Source organism: Pinus tabuliformis, chromosome 9 (genome assembly GCF_031772625.1).
Source record: "Pinus tabuliformis cultivar Carrire ecotype Pingquan chromosome 9, CPIR1, whole genome shotgun sequence".
Taxonomy (NCBI): domain Eukaryota; kingdom Viridiplantae; phylum Streptophyta; class Pinopsida; order Pinales; family Pinaceae; genus Pinus; species Pinus tabuliformis.
The window spans coordinates 1,795,264,555-1,795,284,321 of NC_142307.1; positions in this window are offsets into that span (position 1 = coordinate 1,795,264,555).

A 19,767-nucleotide genomic window follows, 5' to 3' on the forward strand; every position below is an offset into this window, starting at 1 on the left:
AGCGCCTATCACTCCATGGCTAGCCGAAATCTTGATAAACAATCTGCTTTGTCCTATAGTGAGGACTTCGGTGATCACCCATGTGTCTGCCTATGAATGAATCAGTCCACTTGTTATCCCAACCATGCTCACTAAGAATGGAGTATCCCACCAAACCATTAGATCCGTGGATCTCATAACCATACTCGAGGTCTACAACCCCCAATCCTCTCTGTCTCTCATTGTGATATGCTGCTAGCTGTTGGGGCCCCTTGGTGCCCTGTCTCTGCCTCCTATAGGTAACCAATAGGTGGGAACCAAGCATCAAGAGCATGTGTCGCAATATCGAGTTGCTCTGTGTGTGCCAAATCACATAGCGAGATATATTATCCCAGCTCCTGATGATGTGCTTAGGTACTGCTAGAATCATAGGCATCATCCTGCCAATGAAGACTATTGTCCTATGCACCTCATTCTCACCTAACACCTCAAGCTGTCCAACTGAAAAAACACCATGTAAGTCCCTCTCGGTCACCTCCCCAAGTGTGAGCCTAGGGGTGGAACATATGCTACCTTGACAATCAACCATGCCATCCCTAAGTTTGTAACCATCAACTCATCCACCTACCAAGTGTGTCAACTAGAGAATCTTGTCTCAGCCCATGACACGTGGTCTCTCATCCAAGTTCCTAAGGTAAGTTCCCCATGCCCTACTGCTTGAATGGAGAGTGTAAAAGTGGAACAACCAAACTCTCTGCGACTGTAAGAAACACTGGAGTAAGATGGGTGGGTGTGTCCCAAAGAGTATGATCAAGAGTCTGCTGGAATGCTCAAGAGTAATCCTACATACGAACCTCTCTCCTCCTTGGATCTACTGATAACTCCCTTGAGGCCCGGCCTACACTAAACATGGTTTCCCCAAATGATCGACAATGTCCTCATTGATCCTAGGTGAGTTGCTTCCAATGGTACACCTAATGTCCATGTCCATAAGTTTCCTTGGAGGCAATGCTCCAAGATCTCGTTGCGCCACATCATGTGTCACTACATACCACTAAATACCATCACACTCCTCGACATGCCATTGTATGCTGCAACCTGTCCCTCTACACCACTAGGTAACCCCGGCTACGTCTATACCATCTTGTACTATCCTGTGTCCTGAGTGTGTCACTGCACTTGTCACTCCCCGAACGTTCTCAGTGTGATGCGAGTCACTCCTCCTACACCATAGTGTAAACCAAGATGTTGTGGTATACCACCATGTATCTCCATGCTCCTCTGCAAGCTACTGCTCCTCGTTGCATAGCCATGCACACCAATGGGTGTTATGGCCTAGAATTGGTTATGTATGAAACATGCCACATCCCTTTATATGACACTCGATGCTACAACCTGACTCTATGCAGTCTTGTGTACCATTGCCTACTACCATACCACCTTGTAACATATGGTATCCCACATGTGTCGAAGTGTTTGCCACCCTGATAGTGACTGCACCACGACACACATCATGTCCCCTCATCCATTCTAGTATACCTGAGCACCCTGACTCCACTCCTGCTGGAGGGGATATCTATCTTGTGCCGATCCTTTGTGACTCTTGAGTATTAAACCTCAATGGGAGAGAATCATCTCCATACAATATCTAGTATGGTGGCCTTCCCATGCCACCTCCTCCAATCAACTCCTTCTAGAGAATGCTAATCATCCTATGGCCCCATGCGCAACCAACATGCCAAAAAAACCAACGGAGTCTGCTCACAAACCTCTTGGCCACTAGAATCAACTGGAACTCCCCTAAGGAATGCATGCACTCAAGAATGAGGTTGGCTACCTCATCAATGCCATAGCCATCCCTCAGATCTAATATTGGATAGGAAGCCCTGCCTGGATCCCAATGCCAACCTGGGCCTCGAGAACCCTCGATGTCTGAGAGCTCCCACTGAGCTTTAATCAGGAGTACGACCATCTCCATGAGTCTAGCCCACTCCACTAGGTACCAACTCAGAATCTCTGACCATCCAACCCCAAGAGAGTGATCAAATCCACAAAATCTAGCACATACAACAAACCCTCCATCCTGCAAGTGTCGCACCATGCGTAGCTCATGTCACCTCAACTCACCATCCTAGTCAACACATAAAATTTGTTAAGGAGTCTCTGCAACTCTCTCTCCATGGTGAAAAGGTAGTCTAACAATGTTAAAAGCTCCATCTATATATGGGATTACTGCAACTCTGTTAGTAGTCAGTGCACCTATTAGCTCTACGTAAGTGGTTGGCCCCAAAGAAGATTGCTCGTCCTACTACACCATGGGCTCAACATGAGTCACGAACTGCCTGTCCGTGAATAGCTCACACCCCTCTATGTTCTCCCCATGTTGTTGTAGGTGGTTTTCATCCCGCAACTCTATTGTAGATCTAGGTGCCTTTGTACCTATCAGATCTTCATCAGGGGTGGTGATGTCTCTTGTCACCTCATCATCCCGTCGTGCACTGCTATCACCTGAAAACGCGGTCATGACCCTAGATACCTCAACAAGGGATGTCACCTTCTAAATGATGGAAATGCTTGTGTCTCCTGGCATCTCATCAATGGATTACCCTATGGGTGTATGCTCTTCTCTCTCCCCAAAGAAGTCAACTGGTTCTATCAAAGAGGTCTCCAACAATGGTGACTTTTGTGCCACACTTGGTATACAAATGTGCTCCTCACACTCTCGTGTGTCCTCTGCCTCGTGTTGAATATCCTACTCAGGCCCTTGATGTCTAAAACTAGGTCTCCACCAACAAAATTGTCTCCTTGACTAATCCTCTAAGTGTCTCTCTCTTGCCTGCTCCTTTACAGGAGATCTGGTGCCCTGATTCTGTCGGCTTTCCCCACATAGTGTAGATGGTTGTACTCTCATGGCTTGTGCACCTCTAGTGTCTTTGTTGTAATGAGAAGGATCAATCTGTTCTGACATCTTCCTCAATGGAGCCAACCTCTCATCTTTCCAGCAGATTCCACCCCTGTATTCATGCATACTGAATCTCCCTTGAGCCATGGGTGGTGTATGTTGTAACCCGTCACTGAGGATACATGCCATGATATTATTGGTGTTGGAAATAATACTGAGAGGGGGTGTGAATTAGTATTTACAAATCAATAACTTTTTCATTTCCATAATCATATTTATACATGCTACTTTAGTGAAGGGAACTTGCATGTGCATGCAACTGTTATTAAGGAAACCAATATATGTCCACTGAACTTATGATTCAGTTAATTCATCACATGTTGATCTTTAATCAGTGCATCATTTCTTTATTAAACATTAAACAATAATCATGTGAAGTAATAACAGAATAAACCATCACACATAAGCAATACACATGAACACCAAGATTTAAGGTGAAAACCCAATGTGGGTGAAAACCACCTGTTGTTGTCGTCTCTATCTTCTTTTAATAATAAGAAAATATGTTTACAATATTGTACTAGTGCAGACTCATACCAGTACACAGGCACCCACCTGTAGAAGGCTACAACCTTCTCTCATTCTCCAGCATCTTCTGAAAGGGAGCTACAACCCCCTAGTTCTTGTACTAGCCGATATGTTTACTAGTATGTAGGCTCCACCCTATAGAAGGATACAACCTTCACTCGTTCACCAGTTGCTTCTGGAAGGGAGCTACAACCCCCTAGTTCTTGTACTAGTTGATATGTTTACTAGTACGCAGGCTCCGACCTACAGAAGGCTAGAACCCTCACACGTTGTCCAACTTCTAATGGAAGGGAGCTCCAACCCCCTAATCAAATCACCAACCACAACTCGTAGGAAGCTTCAACTTCCTCACTGAAGGCTCCAATCCTCAGTATCCTCCAGGGACCACGTTTCATGAATTTTCAGACTAGATGCTCCTGGTACACAATACTACAATATGAAGGCCATGTTTCATCCAATTTTCACACTGGACCTATTAGTAACATTGAAGGTCAAAATCAATCACCACTACAATACCACCATCAAATGCATCTGCATCAACGAATCACTGAAACCCAATCATCAATCTCTGATATAACTGAAACAATCAATCACTAAAACCTCTAAACCTCTGAATCAAACAATCATTAAACCTCTGACATAAGTGAATCAACCATTCATTCAAAGTTAATCAAATTTAACGAATCAACTAGAACATATAGATTATTGTAACCAGTACATAAATATGAACCCAGAACACTGATCAACAACCAAAATTAACTGTAACCTCAAAAGGCATGAGTTAGAATGTGTACGCTACTTCAATGAGGAAAACCTGCATGTATATGCTACTTCCATTTTCCCAACCTAAGTACAGTTCTAAAGACACTGAATCATAAAACCTCTGAACCACAAATTGTACCAATCAGTGACATTCTGAAGATATATTATCATATTACAGAGTTCTAAATAGATAGCGACAAGGCTCACCCTTCTTTATCAATCAATCAATCAATCAGACTCAATCTCCTTATTCATTCAGTTCTACTTTAAGATCTAAGAAGACATCATTGACAAATAGCAGTAAAACAAAAACAACGATCTGATAGATCAGTCATCCCTGAACATCAAGCTTTTCTTTTGCATATGCTACTTGGAAGAGCCGAACCCATGTGTATACGCAACTTCATCAAAGCAAAAAAGTGTACATATCTGCAAATACTTACTTATAACTTCGCTATAATTCCAGACTTCAGACCTACCCAGATCATCACTTATAAAGGATAAAATGTGCATTAGCAACCAGATCTAGCCTATCCATTATCAGATATGATAATGATAATTCATTATGATCCTGATCCATCATTAGATCTCATCCATTATCAAATGCTCAGGTGCATACTTAGTTCAGATCACGGAAAGCATCAGAAACCCATAACATGAATATTTGCTTTTGTTCTAACACTTCATAAGATATTCATTACTTGTACATTTAGCCCTTGATCTTCTCCTCCTTTTATACTTAGATCCTTTGTCAATACCTTGGACCAAAACCACTTAGCACCAATACCTTGGACCAAATACCTAGGGTCAATACCACAGACTAAATACCTCGGACCAAAACCTTAGTTTTCCAATCATGTACGTGTTTTTCTTCATGTTGGTGTGCGTCTACATGTATATTCTCTTTTTGTGTCACGGACCAGCATGTATACGTTGTTTTAACTAAGAGGAATTGTGTGTACTTCGTAAACTACTTTTCATCAACCTTTTCCCTCACCTTCTTTATTCTGATCAGAAGACCTTAGTTCCATCTTCCTATTATTCTATACCAATTTCTTGTTACCTCTGAATAGACCTGTTACACTCTACTTTGCCATATTACTTCTAAAATGATTCCTTTGAAATGCCATGCATTTTGTCACATCTATAAACACAACGGCCATGCATTCTGTCACATCTGGTATCTCTCCTCTAAATTCATCTAGTTACGTAGATTCATCTAGTTACCATATACAAGTGAGTTGTTCTACTACAAGCGGGTTGCCATCAAGTACAACACATGCATCTTAATGCCAAGAATCTCCCCCTTTGGACTTGATGGCAACCATGTTGGTGTTGATTACTACAAGCTGTAGAAATTGTTAGAGATAACAAGAAAAACCAAAATACTCTCCCCCTTTGACATCAAGGAAAAAGGGCAGACCAAGATATTTTCCCCCTTTGATATCAAGGGCAAAGGGCTGACCAAAATGAATACTTTCATATCTGAACAACTAAATATTCATCATGCTCCCCTAGGCACATGCTGAATTCTCTCATTAAACTCCCCCTTTGTACATGATGTGATGCACTAAACCATCCATGCTCCCCTTGAGCACATGCAGAATCTACAAAAATATTTTCTATAATTCAACTACTTGAGTTTGAACTCCTTATCACCAATGACTCATACATACATCAATCTCCTAACCAAGTGGGGACATACCAAATTTGACTCATCCACCCAACCATGTGGGGATATACCAATTGTTTAGACATGACTAATGATCCAGGTGGATGTTGGTGGCCACCCACCTATCCCATTTATACCCCCACAACTCTCTCTTTCAGTCTTTTCAGTTTCCGAAATTGTAGCACAATTTACTATTTTTAGAAGTTTTTTGGGTCATAAACTTCTGGAGCCGTTTTGATGCCCTAAATGACGTTTTTTTGGAAATCTACCACCAGCGATGTTTCTGTCAAAAAAATGGGATTTTTTTCATAGTCCTCGGAGAGATATTTCCAACGGGCTATCATGCGTGTCAAATGGAGATAATACGACCAATTCGCGACCCCACGAAGTTGATGTACCAACTTACCCAAAAACGGGGCCCACAATTTGGCATTTCATCTTCTAGGGTTAGGTTTTGGAATGTGAAGGGTTTTCCATAGTTTCTCAACAATAAATAGGCCTTTGAGCCTCATTGTAACACAGTTCAGAGGAATGTAGCCACCACATCTCTTCTCAGAGATAAGCTACCATCGCCCTAGCGAGTTTATTTCCATCATTGTTTGTAAGCATATTTTAGTATTTTACATTAATGAAATGAAATATTATTTCCACTGCATATCTGTGTTTATGGTTAAATCCAGATCAGTGGTATCAGAGCGGTCTACTTTTTCTTTGTTTTTCTTTGCATGTCCCCAACGAGGTCGGGATATAAGGAGTTAGGGCTTGAATTGGTCGAACCTTTGCAAGACCAGCCTCACAAATCTCGATGACCTCCCATGGCAGATGAGAAGAAAAGCGAGGGTGCAGGAGATCATATCAAAGTCTTGCTCGAAGAAGCCCTCGAGTGAAAAAGGAACGCGATGATGGACAACTTTTCCCCGATCCTTCACCGGCTACCAAGAGGCGACGCATCGGCTTCCAATAGCTACTCTCGAAATGCCACACCCTTTAAGGTACAAGTTAATTTTGAAATCCCCATCTTCAAGGGTCAAATAGACGCATATGCCATAGATAAATGGTTAAATCTGCTAGATGGGTATTTTTCTATTCATGAATTTTCAAGTCGGGAAAAGATTGTTTTTTCTCTTCTCAAAGCAGCCCCCCACGTCAAGGACTGGTGGGAAACCTACTACGAGCAGAAGGATGAAAGTACAAGCTCACTGTTTTCAGCCGCACCCACTTGGAATGACTTCTGGGATGCCATAAAGGAGAAGTTCTACCCTATCAAAAGCTATGAGGAAAAATACATCAAATGGACCACACTGTGGCATGGACGAGACCAAGATGTGCTGGAGTTCACAAACATTTTTCATACCCTTCACACACAATTGGGTATCAAAGATTTTGAGCTGCATCTGGTACTCAATTACCGCGACTGCCTACATAGATACATCCAGGAAGAGACGGAGTTCTTGAACATCTCCTCACTCGGAACAGCATACCGATACGCAGTCAAAATCGAGCAAAAGTTCAAACAGAAGAAGCGAGACATTGGATCTACAAATCCAAAGCCCAAAGGACAAAACCAAGGTGGGGTGACCCAAGACAACTCCTCGAAGCCGCAAGAAAAGAACACCACCATGGAGTTGAAGAAGGACACAATGGTGTGAGTTCCAAAAGAGTCGCACTCTTAACACAAGTGAGTGTCGGACCAAGAAGTCGCTGGTGGCCGAGTTGAAGGCTTCCGAAACAGATGCATGTTCCAACCCTGAGCCAAAACCTGACAAGGGGAATGGTAAAGGAAAGAAAATCATTGATGCGGATCCCAGTGCCACTGTTGCCACTACCAAGATCCAGAAGAATGAGTCCGAAGACCTAGAGGAGGAAGAACGCATATGTCGTAAATAATTGGTTAAATCTGCTAGATGGGTATTTTTCTATTCATGAATTTTCAAGTCGGGAAAAGATTGTTTTTTCTCTTTTCAAAGCAGCCCCCCACGTCAAGGACTGGTGGGAAACCTACTACGAGTAGAAGGATGAAAGTACAGGCTCACTCTTTTCAGCCGCACCCACTTGGAATGACTTCTGGGATGCCATAAAGGAGCAGTTCTACCCTGACAAAAGCTATGAGGAAAAATACATCAAATGGACCACACTGCGGCATGGATGAGACCAAGATGTGCTGGAGTTCACAAACATTTTTCATACCCTTCACACACAATTGGGTATCAAAGATTTTGAGCTGCATCTCATACTGAAATACCGCGGCTGCCTACATAGATACATCCAGGAAGAGACGGAGTTCTTGAACATCTCCTCACTCGGCGCAACATACCGATACATAGTCAAAATCAAGCAAAAGTTCAAACAGAAGAAGAGAGACATTGAATCTACAAATCCTAAGCCCAAAGGACAAAACCAAGGTGGGGTGACCCAAGACAACCCCTCAAAGCCGCAAGAAAAGAACACCACCATGAAGCTGAAGAAGGACACAATGGTGTGAGTTCCAAAAGAGTCCCACTCATAACACAAGTGAGTGTCGGACCAAGCAGTCGCTGGTGGCCGAGTTGAAGGCTTCCGAAATAGATGCATGTTCCAACCCTGAGCCAGAACCTGACAAGGGGAATGGCAAAGGGATACCGTCATGACAAAACATAGGAACAAATTCTCCTCACCCACAGGGGTACCACACAAGTCTCAGGTGGGCAAAAAAGTTTGGTTGCATCGACAGAAAGAACACCTTACCAGAACCCATCAGAAGCTCAAACCACTCCGACATGGTCCTTACACGAGTACCAAGGCTATGGGCAACAATGCTTTGAAGCACAACATTCATCCATTCCTTCGCTTGCACCAAGTGATCAATATGGACCGTCGTCCACCATGATTCCCACCATTTCTTGGCACATCAGAGGTTGTAGAACAACTCACTAGAGATCCAGCTCAGTAGAAGCTTCCTGATCTCAGGGAGGAACTCAACGCAATGGGGACCATTGCTTCCTAAGGGGGGAGGAATGATCCGGGTGGATGTTGGTGGACACCCACCTATCCCATTTGGACCCCCACAACTGTCTCTTTCAGTCTTTTCAGTTTCCTAAATTGTAGGACAATTTACTAGTTTTAGTAGTTTTTTAGGTCCTAAACTTCCGTAGCCGGTTTGAGGCCCTAAACGACGTTTTTTGGGAAATCTACCACTAGCTATGTTTTTGTCAAAAAATTGTCTTTTTCGTCGTAGTCCTCGGAGTGATATTTCCAACGGGCTATCATGCGCGTCAAACAGAGATAATACAACCAACGAGGTCAGGATATAAGGAGTTAGGGCTTGAACTGGTCGAAGCTTCCCTTCTCTGTTTTTCTTTGCATCTCCCCAACGAGGTCAGGATATAAGGAGTTAGGGCTTGAACTGGTCGAAGCTTTCCAAGACCAGCATCGCAAATCTCAACGACCTCCCATGGCGGATGAGAAGAAAAACAAGGGGGCAGGAGATCCTATCAAAATCTTGCTCGAAGAAGCCCTTGAGCGAAAAAGGAACGCGATGATGGACAGCATTGCCTAGATCCTTCATCGGCTAACCAGAGGCGACGCATCGGCTTCCAAAAGTTACTGTGGAAATGCCACACCCTTTAAGGCAAATGTTAGTTCTGAAAACCCCATCTTTGAGGGTCAAATAGACGTAGATGCCATAGATAAATGGTTAAATCTGCTAGATGGGTATTTTTCTGTTCATGAATTTTCAAGTCGGGAAAAGATTGTTTTCGCTCTTCTCAAAGCAGCCCTGCACGTCAAGGACTGGTGAGAAACCTACTACGAGCAACAGGATGAAAGTACAAGCTCACTGTTTTCAGCCGCACCCACTTGTAATGACTTCCGAGACGCCATCAAGGAGTAGTAATACACTATCAAAAGCTATGAGGACAAATACATCAAATGGACCACACTGCGGCAGGGACGAGACCAAGATGTGCCGGAGTTCACAAACATTTTTCATACCCTTCGCACACAATTGGGAATCAAATATTCTGAGCTACATCTAGTACTCAAATACCGTGGCTACCTACACAAATACATCTAGGAAGAGATGGAGTTCTTGAACATCTTCTCACTCGGCACAACATATCGATACGGTGTCAAAATTGAGCAAAAGTTCAAATAGAAGAAACGAGACTTTGGATCTACAAATCCGAAGCCCAAAGGACAAAGCCAAGGCGGGGTGACCCAAGACAACCCCTCGAAGCCACAAGAAAAGAACACCACCATGAAGGCGAAGAAGGTCACAAGAAAGTGGTGTGAGTTCCACAAGAGTCCCACTCATAACACAAGTGAGTGTCGGACCAAGCAGTTGCTGGTGGCTGAGTTGAAGGCTTCTGAATCAGATGGATGTTCCGACCCTGAGCCAAAACCTGACAAGGGGAATGGCAAAGGGAAGCAAATCATTGATGCAGATCCCAGTGCCACTGTTTCCACTGCCAAGATCCAGAAGAATGAGCCTGAAGATCCAGAGGAGGGAGAACGTCTTTTCCACTCACAGATGTGGGTGAAGGGTTCACCACTGCAATTCATTGTTGACAGTAGCAGCCAAAAGAACCTTATTTTAGCAGAGGTCGTGAAGCAGTTGGGCCTACCGACTACACCACAACCATAGCCGTACAGTATCGGGCGGCTTCATGAAGGACGAGATCTCAAAGTTTGCCAGTAGTGCCACCTTCCCTACAGCATCAAGCCCTTCACAGACGAGGTATTGTGTGATGTTACACCTCCGGATGTTTGTGATGTACTATTAGGCCAGCCATACTTGTGGAGGCGCATGTTGTGTATGAGTCAAGGCCTCGCGCTGTCATTATTTCTTTGGATAATTCATTATACAGGATACCATAGGTAGCCCCACCTACCGCCACCTCTTTGATCACTGCCAAGAAAGGAAGCAAGCTCATCTCCCAGACTAGAAAATTCATTTTTTGTCTGATTCACTCCCAAAGTAAGGGGAAGATCATTGCTACATCCATGACCCCTATGAAGGGTTCCTCCACGCAGCAGCAGCAAAGGGATACGGTCACGAAAAAACATAAGAACGACTTCTCCTCACCCACAGGGGTACCACACAAGTCTCAGGTGGGAAACAAAGTTTTGTTGCATGGAAAGAAATAACACCTTACCAAAAACCATCAGAAGCTCAGACCACTCTGACATGGTCCTTACACCAGTACCAAGGCTATGGGCAACAATGCTTTGAAGCACAGCATTCCTCCATTCCTTCGCTTCCACCAAGTGATTAATATGGACTGTCTTCGACCATGCTTCCCACCATTTCTGGACACATCAGAGGTTGCAGAACGACTCACTAGAGATCCAGCTCAGTAGAAGCTTCCTCATCTCAAGGAGGAACTCAATGCAGTGGGGACCATTGCTTCATAAGGGGGGAGGAATGATCTAGGTGGATGTTGGTGGCCACCCACCTATCCAATTTGGACCCCCACAACTATCTCTTTCAATCATTTCAGTTTCCTAAATTGTAACACAGTTTACTATTTTTAGTAGTTTTTCGGGTCCTAAACTTCCAAAGCCGTTTTGAGGTCCTAAACGACGTTGTTTTGGGAAATCTACCACTAGTATTTTCCAATGGGCTATAATGCGCGTCAAATGGAGATAATACGACCAATTCATGACCTCGGGAAGTTGATGTACCAAGTTACCCAAAAACGGGGCCCACAATTTGACGTTTCATCTTCTAGGGTTAGGTTTTGGAATGTGAAGGGTTTTCCAATATTTCTCAAAAATAAATAGGCCTTTGAGCCTCATTGTAACACAGTTCAGAGGCATGTAGCCACCACATCTCTTCTCAGAGATAAGCTACCATTTCCCTAGCTGGTTTATTTCCATCATTGTTTGGAAGCGTATTTCAGTATTTTACATTAATGAAATCAAGTATTATTTCCATTGCATATTTGTGTTTGTGGTTATCTCTGTAATTTGTTGCATTCCTGTTTAAATCAGGATCAGTGGTATCAGAGCGGTCTGTTTTTTCTTTGTTTTTGTTTGCATGTCCCCAACAAGGTCAAAATATAAGGAGTTAGGGCTTGAACTGGTCGAACCTTTGCAAGACCAGCCTCACAAATCTCGACGAACTCCCATGCGGATGAAAAGAAAAACTAGGGGGCGGGAGATCCTATTAAAATCTTTCTTGAAGAAGCCCTCGAGACACAAAAGAGCGTGATGATGGACAGCTTTGCCCAGATCCTTAAGCGGATACCCAGAGGCGACTCATCAGCTTCCAACAGCTACTCTGGAAATGCCACACCCTTTAAGGTACAAGTTAATTTTGAAATCCCCATCTTCGCGGGTCAAATAGACGCAGATGCTGTAGATAAATGGTTAAATTTGCTAGATGGGTATTTTTCTGTTCATGAATTTTCAAGTTAGGAAAAGATTATTTTTGCTCTTCTCAAAGCAGACCCCACGTCAAGGACTGGTGGGAAACCTACTGCGAGTAGAAGTATGAAAGTACAGGCTCACTGTTGTCAACCGCACCCACTTGGAATGACTTCTGGGATGCCATCAAGGAGCAGTACTACCCTGTCAAAAGCTATGAGGACAAATACATCAAATGGACCACACTGCGGCATGGACGAGACCAAGATGTGCTGGAGTTCACAAACATTTTTCATACCCTTCACACACAATTGGGTATCAAAGATTTTGAGCTGCATCTGGTACTCAAATACCGCAGCTGCCTACACAGATACATCCAAGAAGATATGGAGTTCTTGAACATCTCCTCACTCGGCACAGCATATCGATATGCTATCAAAATTGAGCAAAAGTTCAAATAGAAGAAGCGAGACTTTGGATATACAAATCAGAAGCCCAATGGACAAAGCCAAGGCGGGGTGACCCAAGAGAACCCCTCCAAGCTGCAAGAAAAGAAGACCACCATGAAGCCGAAGAAGGACACAGGAAAGTGGTGTGAGTTCCACAAGAGTCCCACTCATAACAGTGTCGGACCAAGCAGTCGCTGGTGGCCGAGTTGAAGGCTTCCGAATCAGATGCATGTTCTGACCCTGAGACATAACCTGACAAGGGGAATGGCAAAGGGAAGAAAATCATTGATGCGGATCCCAGTGCCATTGTTGCCACTGCCAAGATCTAAAAGAATGAGCCCGATGACCCAGAGGAGGGGGAACGTCTTTTCCACTCACAGATGTGGGTGAAGGGTTCACCACTGCAATTCATTGTCGACAGTGGCAGCCAAAAGAGCCTTATTTCAGTAGAGGTCGTGAAGTGGTTGGGCCTACCGACTACACCACACCCACAGTCATACAGTATCGGGTGGCTTCATGAAGGATGAGATCTCAAAGTTTTCCAGCATTGCCGCCTTCCCTACAACATCAAGCCCTTCACAGATGAGGTATTGTGTGATGTTACACCTCTGGATGTTTGCGATGTACTACTAGGCCAGCCATACTTGTGGAGGCGACACGCTGTGTATGAATCAAGGCCTCGCACTGTCATTATTTCTTTGGATAATTCATTATACAAGATACCGGAGGTAGCCCCACCTACCGCCACCTCCTTGACCACTGCAAAGAAAGGAAGCGAGCTCATCTCCCAGACTAGGAAATTCATTTTCTATCTGATTCACTCCCAAAGTAAGGGGAAGATCGTTGCTACATCCATGACCGCTACGAAGGGTTCCTCCACGCAGCAGCAGCAAAGGGATACGGTCATGACAAAAAATAGTAACAACTTCTCCTCACCCACAGGGGTAACACACAAGTCTGAGGTGGGCAACAAAGTTTGGTTGCATCGACAGAAAGAACACCTTACCAGAACCCATCAGAAGCTCAGACCACTCCGACATGGTCCTTACACCAGTACCAAGGATATGGGCAACAATGCTTTGAAGCACATCATTCCTCCATTCCTTCGCTTGCACCAAGTGATCAATATGGACCATCGTCGACCATGCTTCCCACCATTTCTTGACACATCAGAGGTTGCAGAACAGCTCACTAGATATCCAGCTCAACAAAAGCTTCCTCATCTCAAGGAGGAAATCAACGCAATGGGGACCATTGCTCCCTAAGGGGGGAGGAATGATTCAGGTGGATGTTGGTGGCCACCCACCTATCCCATTTGGACCCCCACAACTATCTCTTTAAGTCTTTTCAGTTTCCTAAATGGTAGCACAGTTTACTATTTTGAGTAGTTTTTCGGGTCCTAAACTTCCGAAGCCGTTTTGAGGCCCTAAACGACGTTTTTTGGGAAATATACCAGCTAGTGATTTATTTGTCAAAAAATTGTATTTTCTGTCATAGTCCTTGGAGAGATCTTTCCAACGGGCTATCATGCGCATCAAATGGAGATAATACGACCAATTCGCTACCCCGGGGAGTTAGGGCTTGAACTGGTCAAACCTTTGCAAGACCAGCGTCGCAAATCTTGACGACCTCCCATGGTGGATTAGAAGAAAAACAAGGGGGCAGGAGATCCTATCAAAATCTTGCTCGAAGAAGCCCTCAAGTGACAAAGGAACGCAATGATGGACAACTTTGCCCAAATCCTTCCACGGCTACCCAGAGGCGATGCATCGGCTTCCAACAGCTACTCTGGAAATGTCACATCCTTTAAGGTACAAGTTAATTTTGAAATCACAATCTTCGAGGGTCAAATAGACGCAGATGTCATAGATAAATGGTTATATCTACTAGATGGGTATTTTTCTATTCATGAATTTCCAAGTTGGGAAAAGATTGTTTTTGCTCTTCTCAAAGTAGCCCCCCACGTCAAGGACTGGTGGGAAACCTACTACGAGCAGAAGGATGAAAGTATAGGCTCACTGTTTTCAGCCGCACCCACTTGGAATGACTTCCAGAATGCCATCAGGGAGCAGTACTACCCTGTCAAAAGTTATGAGGACAAATACATCAAATGGACCACACTGCGGCAGGGACGAGACCAAGATGTGCCAGAGTTCACAAACATTTTTCATACCCTTCACACGGGTATCAAAGATTATTAGCTGCAACTATTACTCAAATACCACGGCTGCCTACACAGATACATCCAGGAAGAGATGGAGTTCTTGAACATATCCTCACCCAGCACAGCATACCGATACGGTTTCAAAGTCGAGAAAAAGTTCAAACAGAAGAAGCGAGACTTTGGATCTACAAATCCAAAGCCCAAAGGACAAAGCCAAGGTGGGGTGACCCAAGACAACCCCTCGAAGCCGAAGGAAAATAACACCACCACGAAGCCGAAGAATGAGAGATGAAAGCAGTGTGAGTTCCACAATAGTCCCACTCATAACACAAGTGAGTGTCAGACCAAGCAGTCATTGCTAACCGAGTTGAAGGCTTTCGAATCAGATGCATGTTACAACCCTGAGCCAGAACCTGACAAGGGGAATGGCAAAGGGAAGTAAATCATTGATGTGGATCGCAGTGCCACTGTTGCCACTGCCAAGATCCAGAAGAATGAGCCTGAAGACCCAGAGGAGGAGGAACATCTTTTCCACTCACAGATGTGGGTGAAGGGTTCACCACTACAATTCATTGTCGATAGTGGCAGCCAAAAGAACCTTATTTCAGCAGAGATCGTGAAGCGGTTGGGCTTACCGACTACACCACACCCATAGCCATACAGTATTAGGTGGCTTCATGAAGGACGAGATCTCAAAGTTCGCCAGCAGTGCCGCCTTCCCTACAACACCAAGCCCTTCACAGACGAGGTATTGTGTGATGTTACACCTCTGGATGTTTGCGATGTACTATTAGGCCAACCATACTTGTGGAGGCGACATGCCGTGTATGAGTCAAGGCCTCGCGCTTTCATTATTTCTTTGGATAATTCATTATACAGGATACCGGAGGTAGCCCCACCTACCACCACCTCTTGGATCACTGCCAAGAAAGGAAGCAAGCTCATCTCCCAAACTAGGAAATTCATTTTCTGTCTAATTCACTCCCAAAGTAAGGGGAATATCGTTGCTACATCCATGAACCCTACGAAGGGTTCCTCCACACAGCAGCAGCAAAGGGATATGGTCATGACAAAACTTAGGAACAACTTCTCCTCACCCACAGGGGTACCACACAAGTCTCAGGTGGGCAACAAAGTTTGGTTGCATCGAAAGAAAGAACACCTTAACAGAACCCATCAAAAGCTCAGACCACTCTGACATGGTCCTTATACCAGTACCAAGGCTATGGGCAACAAATGCTTTGAAGAACAACATTCCTCCATTCCTTTGCTTTCACCAAGTGATCAATATGGATTGTCGTAGACCATGCTTCCCACCATTTCTAGACACATCAGAGGTTGCAAAACAGCTCACTAGAGATCCAACTCAGCAGAAGCTTCCTCATCTCAGGGAGGAACTCAACGCAATGGGGACCATTGCTTCCTAAGGGGGAGTAATGATCCAGGTGGATGTTGGTGGCCATCCACCTATCCCATTTGGACCCCCACAACTATCTCTTTCAGTCTTTTCAGTTTCCTAAATTGTAGCACAGTTTAGTGTTTTTAGCAGTTTTTCGGGTCCTAAACTTCCGGAGCCATTTTGAGGTCCTAAACAACGTTTTTGGGAAATCTACCACCAACAATTTTTCTGTCAAAAAATTGTCTTTTCCGTGATAGTCCTCGGAGAGATCTTTCCAATGGGCTATCATGCGCGTCAAATAGAGATAATACGACCAATTCGCGACCTCGGGAAGTTGATGTACCAACTTACGCAAAAACGGGGCCCACAATTTGGCATTTCATCTTCTACGGTTAGGTCTTGGAATGTGAAGGGTTTTCCATTATTTCAAAACAATAAATATGCCTTTGAGCCTCATTGTAACACAGTTCAGAGGCATGTAGCCACCGCATCGCTTCTCAAAGATAAGCTAGCATAGCCCTAGCTGGTTTATTTCCATCATTGTTTGTAAGCATATTTCAGTATTTTACATTAATGAAATGAAGTATTATTTTCGCTACATATCTGTGTTTGTGGTTATCTCTGTAATTTGTTGCGTTCTTGTTTAAATCCAGATCAGTGGTATCAGAGCGGTTTGCTTTTTCTCTATTTTTCTTTGCATGTCCCCAACGAGGTCAGGATATAAGGAGTTAGGGCTTGAAATGGTCGAAGCTTTGCAAGAGCAGCCTCGCAAATCTCGACATCCTCCCATGGCGGATGAGAAGAAAAATGAGGGGGCAGGAGATCCTATTAAAATCTTGCTCGAAGAAGCCATCGAGCAACAAAAGAACGCGATGATGGATAGGTTTGCCCAGATCCTTCAGCGGCTACCCAGAGGCAACACATCAGCTTCCAACAGCTACTCTAGAAATTCCACACACTTTAAGGTACAAGTTAATTTTGAAATCCCCATCTTCAGGTGTCAAATAGACACAGATGTCGTAGATAAATGGTTAAATCTGCTAGATGGGTATTTTTCTGTTCGTGAATTTTCAAGTCGGGAAAAGATTGTTTTCGCTCTTCTCGAAGCAGCCCCCCATGTCAAGGACTGGTGGGAAACCTACTGCGATCAGAAGTATGAAAGTATAGGCTAACTATTTTCAGCTGCACCCACTTGGAATGACTTCCAGAATGCCATCAAGGAGCAGTACTACCCTATTAAATGTTATGAGGAAAAATACATCAAATGGACCACACTGCGGCAGGGACGAGACCAAGATGTGCCAGAGTTCACAAACATTTTTCATACCCTTCACACATAATCGGGTATCAAAGATTCTGAGCTGCATCTGGTACTCAAATACCGTGGCTACTTACACAGATACATCCAGGAAGAGATGGAGTTCTTGAAAATCTTCTCACTCGGCACAGCATTCTGATACGTTGTCAAAATCGAGCAAAAGTTCAAACAGAAGAAGCGAGACTTTGGATCTACAAATCCAAAGCCCAAAGGACAGAGCCAAGGCAGGGTGACCCAAGACAACCCATCGAAGCCGCAAGAAAAGAACACCACCACGAAGCTGAAGAAGGACACAGGAAAGGGGTGTGAGTTCCACAAGAGTCCCACTCATAGCACAAGTGAGTGTCAGGCCATGCAGTCGCTGGTGGCCTAGTTGAAGGCTTCCGAATCAGATGCATGTTCTAACCCTGAGCCAGAACCTGACAAGTGGAATGGCAAAGGGAATCAAATCATTGATGCGGATCCCAGTGCTATTGTTGCCACTGCCAAGATCTAGAAGAATGAGCCTAAAGACCCAGAGGAGGGGGACCGTATTTTCCACTCACAGATGTGGGTGAATGGTTCACCACTGCAATTCATTGTCGACGGTGGCAACCAAAAGAACCTTATTTCAACAGAGGTTGTGAAGCGGTTGGGTCTACCGACTACACCACACCCACTGTCGTACAGTATTGGGTGGCTTCATGAAGGACGAGATCTCAAAGTTCGCCAGCAGTGCCACCTTCCTTACAGCATCAAGCCCTTCACAGACGAGGTATTGTGTGATGTTACACCTCTGGATGTTTACGATGCACTATTAGTCCAGCCATACTTGTGGAGGCGACATGTTGTGTATGAGTCAAGGCCTCGCGCTATCATTATTTCTTTGGATAATTCATTATACAAGATACAGGAGGTAGCTCCACCTACCGCCACCTCTTTGATCACTGCCAAGAAAGGAAGCAAGCTCATCTCCTAGACTAGGAAATTCATTTTCTGTCTGATTAACTCCCAAAGTAAGGGGAAGATCATTTCTACATCCATGACCCCTGCGAAGGGTTCCTCCATGAAGCAACAGCAAAAGGATATGTTCATGAAAAAACATAGGAACAACTTCTCCTGACCCACAGGGGTGGCACACAAGTCTCAGGTGGGCAACAAAGTTTGGTTGCATCGACAGAAAGAACACCTTACCAGAACCCATCAGAAGCTCAGACCACTCCGAAATTGTCCTTACACCAGTACCAAGGCTATGGGAAAGAACGCTTTGAAGCACAACATTCCTCCATTCCTTTGCTTGCACCAAGTGATCAATATGGACCATCGTCGACCATTCTTCCCACCATTTTTGGACACATCAGAGGTTGCAGAACAACTCACTAGAGATCCAGCTCAGCAGAAGCTTCCTCATCTCCGGGAGGAACTCAACGCAATGGGGACCATTTCTTCCTAAGGGGGGAGGAATGATCCAGGTGGATGTTGGTGGCCACCCACCTATCCAATTTGGACCCCCACAACTGTCTCTTTCAGTCTTTTCAATTTCCTAAATTGTAGCATAGTTTACTATTTTTAGCAGTTTTTCAGGTCCTAAACTTCCAGAGCCATTTTGAGGCCCTAAATGTTGTGAAAAAAAATTCTTTTCCATCGTATTCCTCGGAGAGATCTTTCCAACGGGCTATCATGCGTGTCAAATGGAGATAATAGGACCAATTCGCGACCCCGGGAAGTTGATGTACCAACTTACCCAAAAACGGGGCCCACAATTTGGCGTTTTATATTCTAGGGTTATGTTTTGGAATGTGAAGGGTTTTCCATTGTTTCTAAACAATAAATAGGCCTTTTAGCCTCATTGTAACACAGTTCAAAGGCATGTAGCCACCACATCTCTTCTCAGAGATAAGCTACCATCGCCCTAGCTGGTTTATTTCCATCATTGTTTGTAAGCATATTTCAGTATTTCACATTAATGAAATGAAGTATTATTTCCACTGCATATCTGTGTTTATGGTTATCTCTATAATTTGTTGCATTCCTATTTAAATCTGGATCAACTAAAATGTAGCAATTATTACATCATCCTTCCCATGCTTAGTGGGGGTACAAATTACATCATATGACCAAAAAGGACTCATCAAAAGACTATGACAGACAAAGACAAATTATTACATCATGAGTCTTTATATGACCTTTACATCGAATGATATACATGA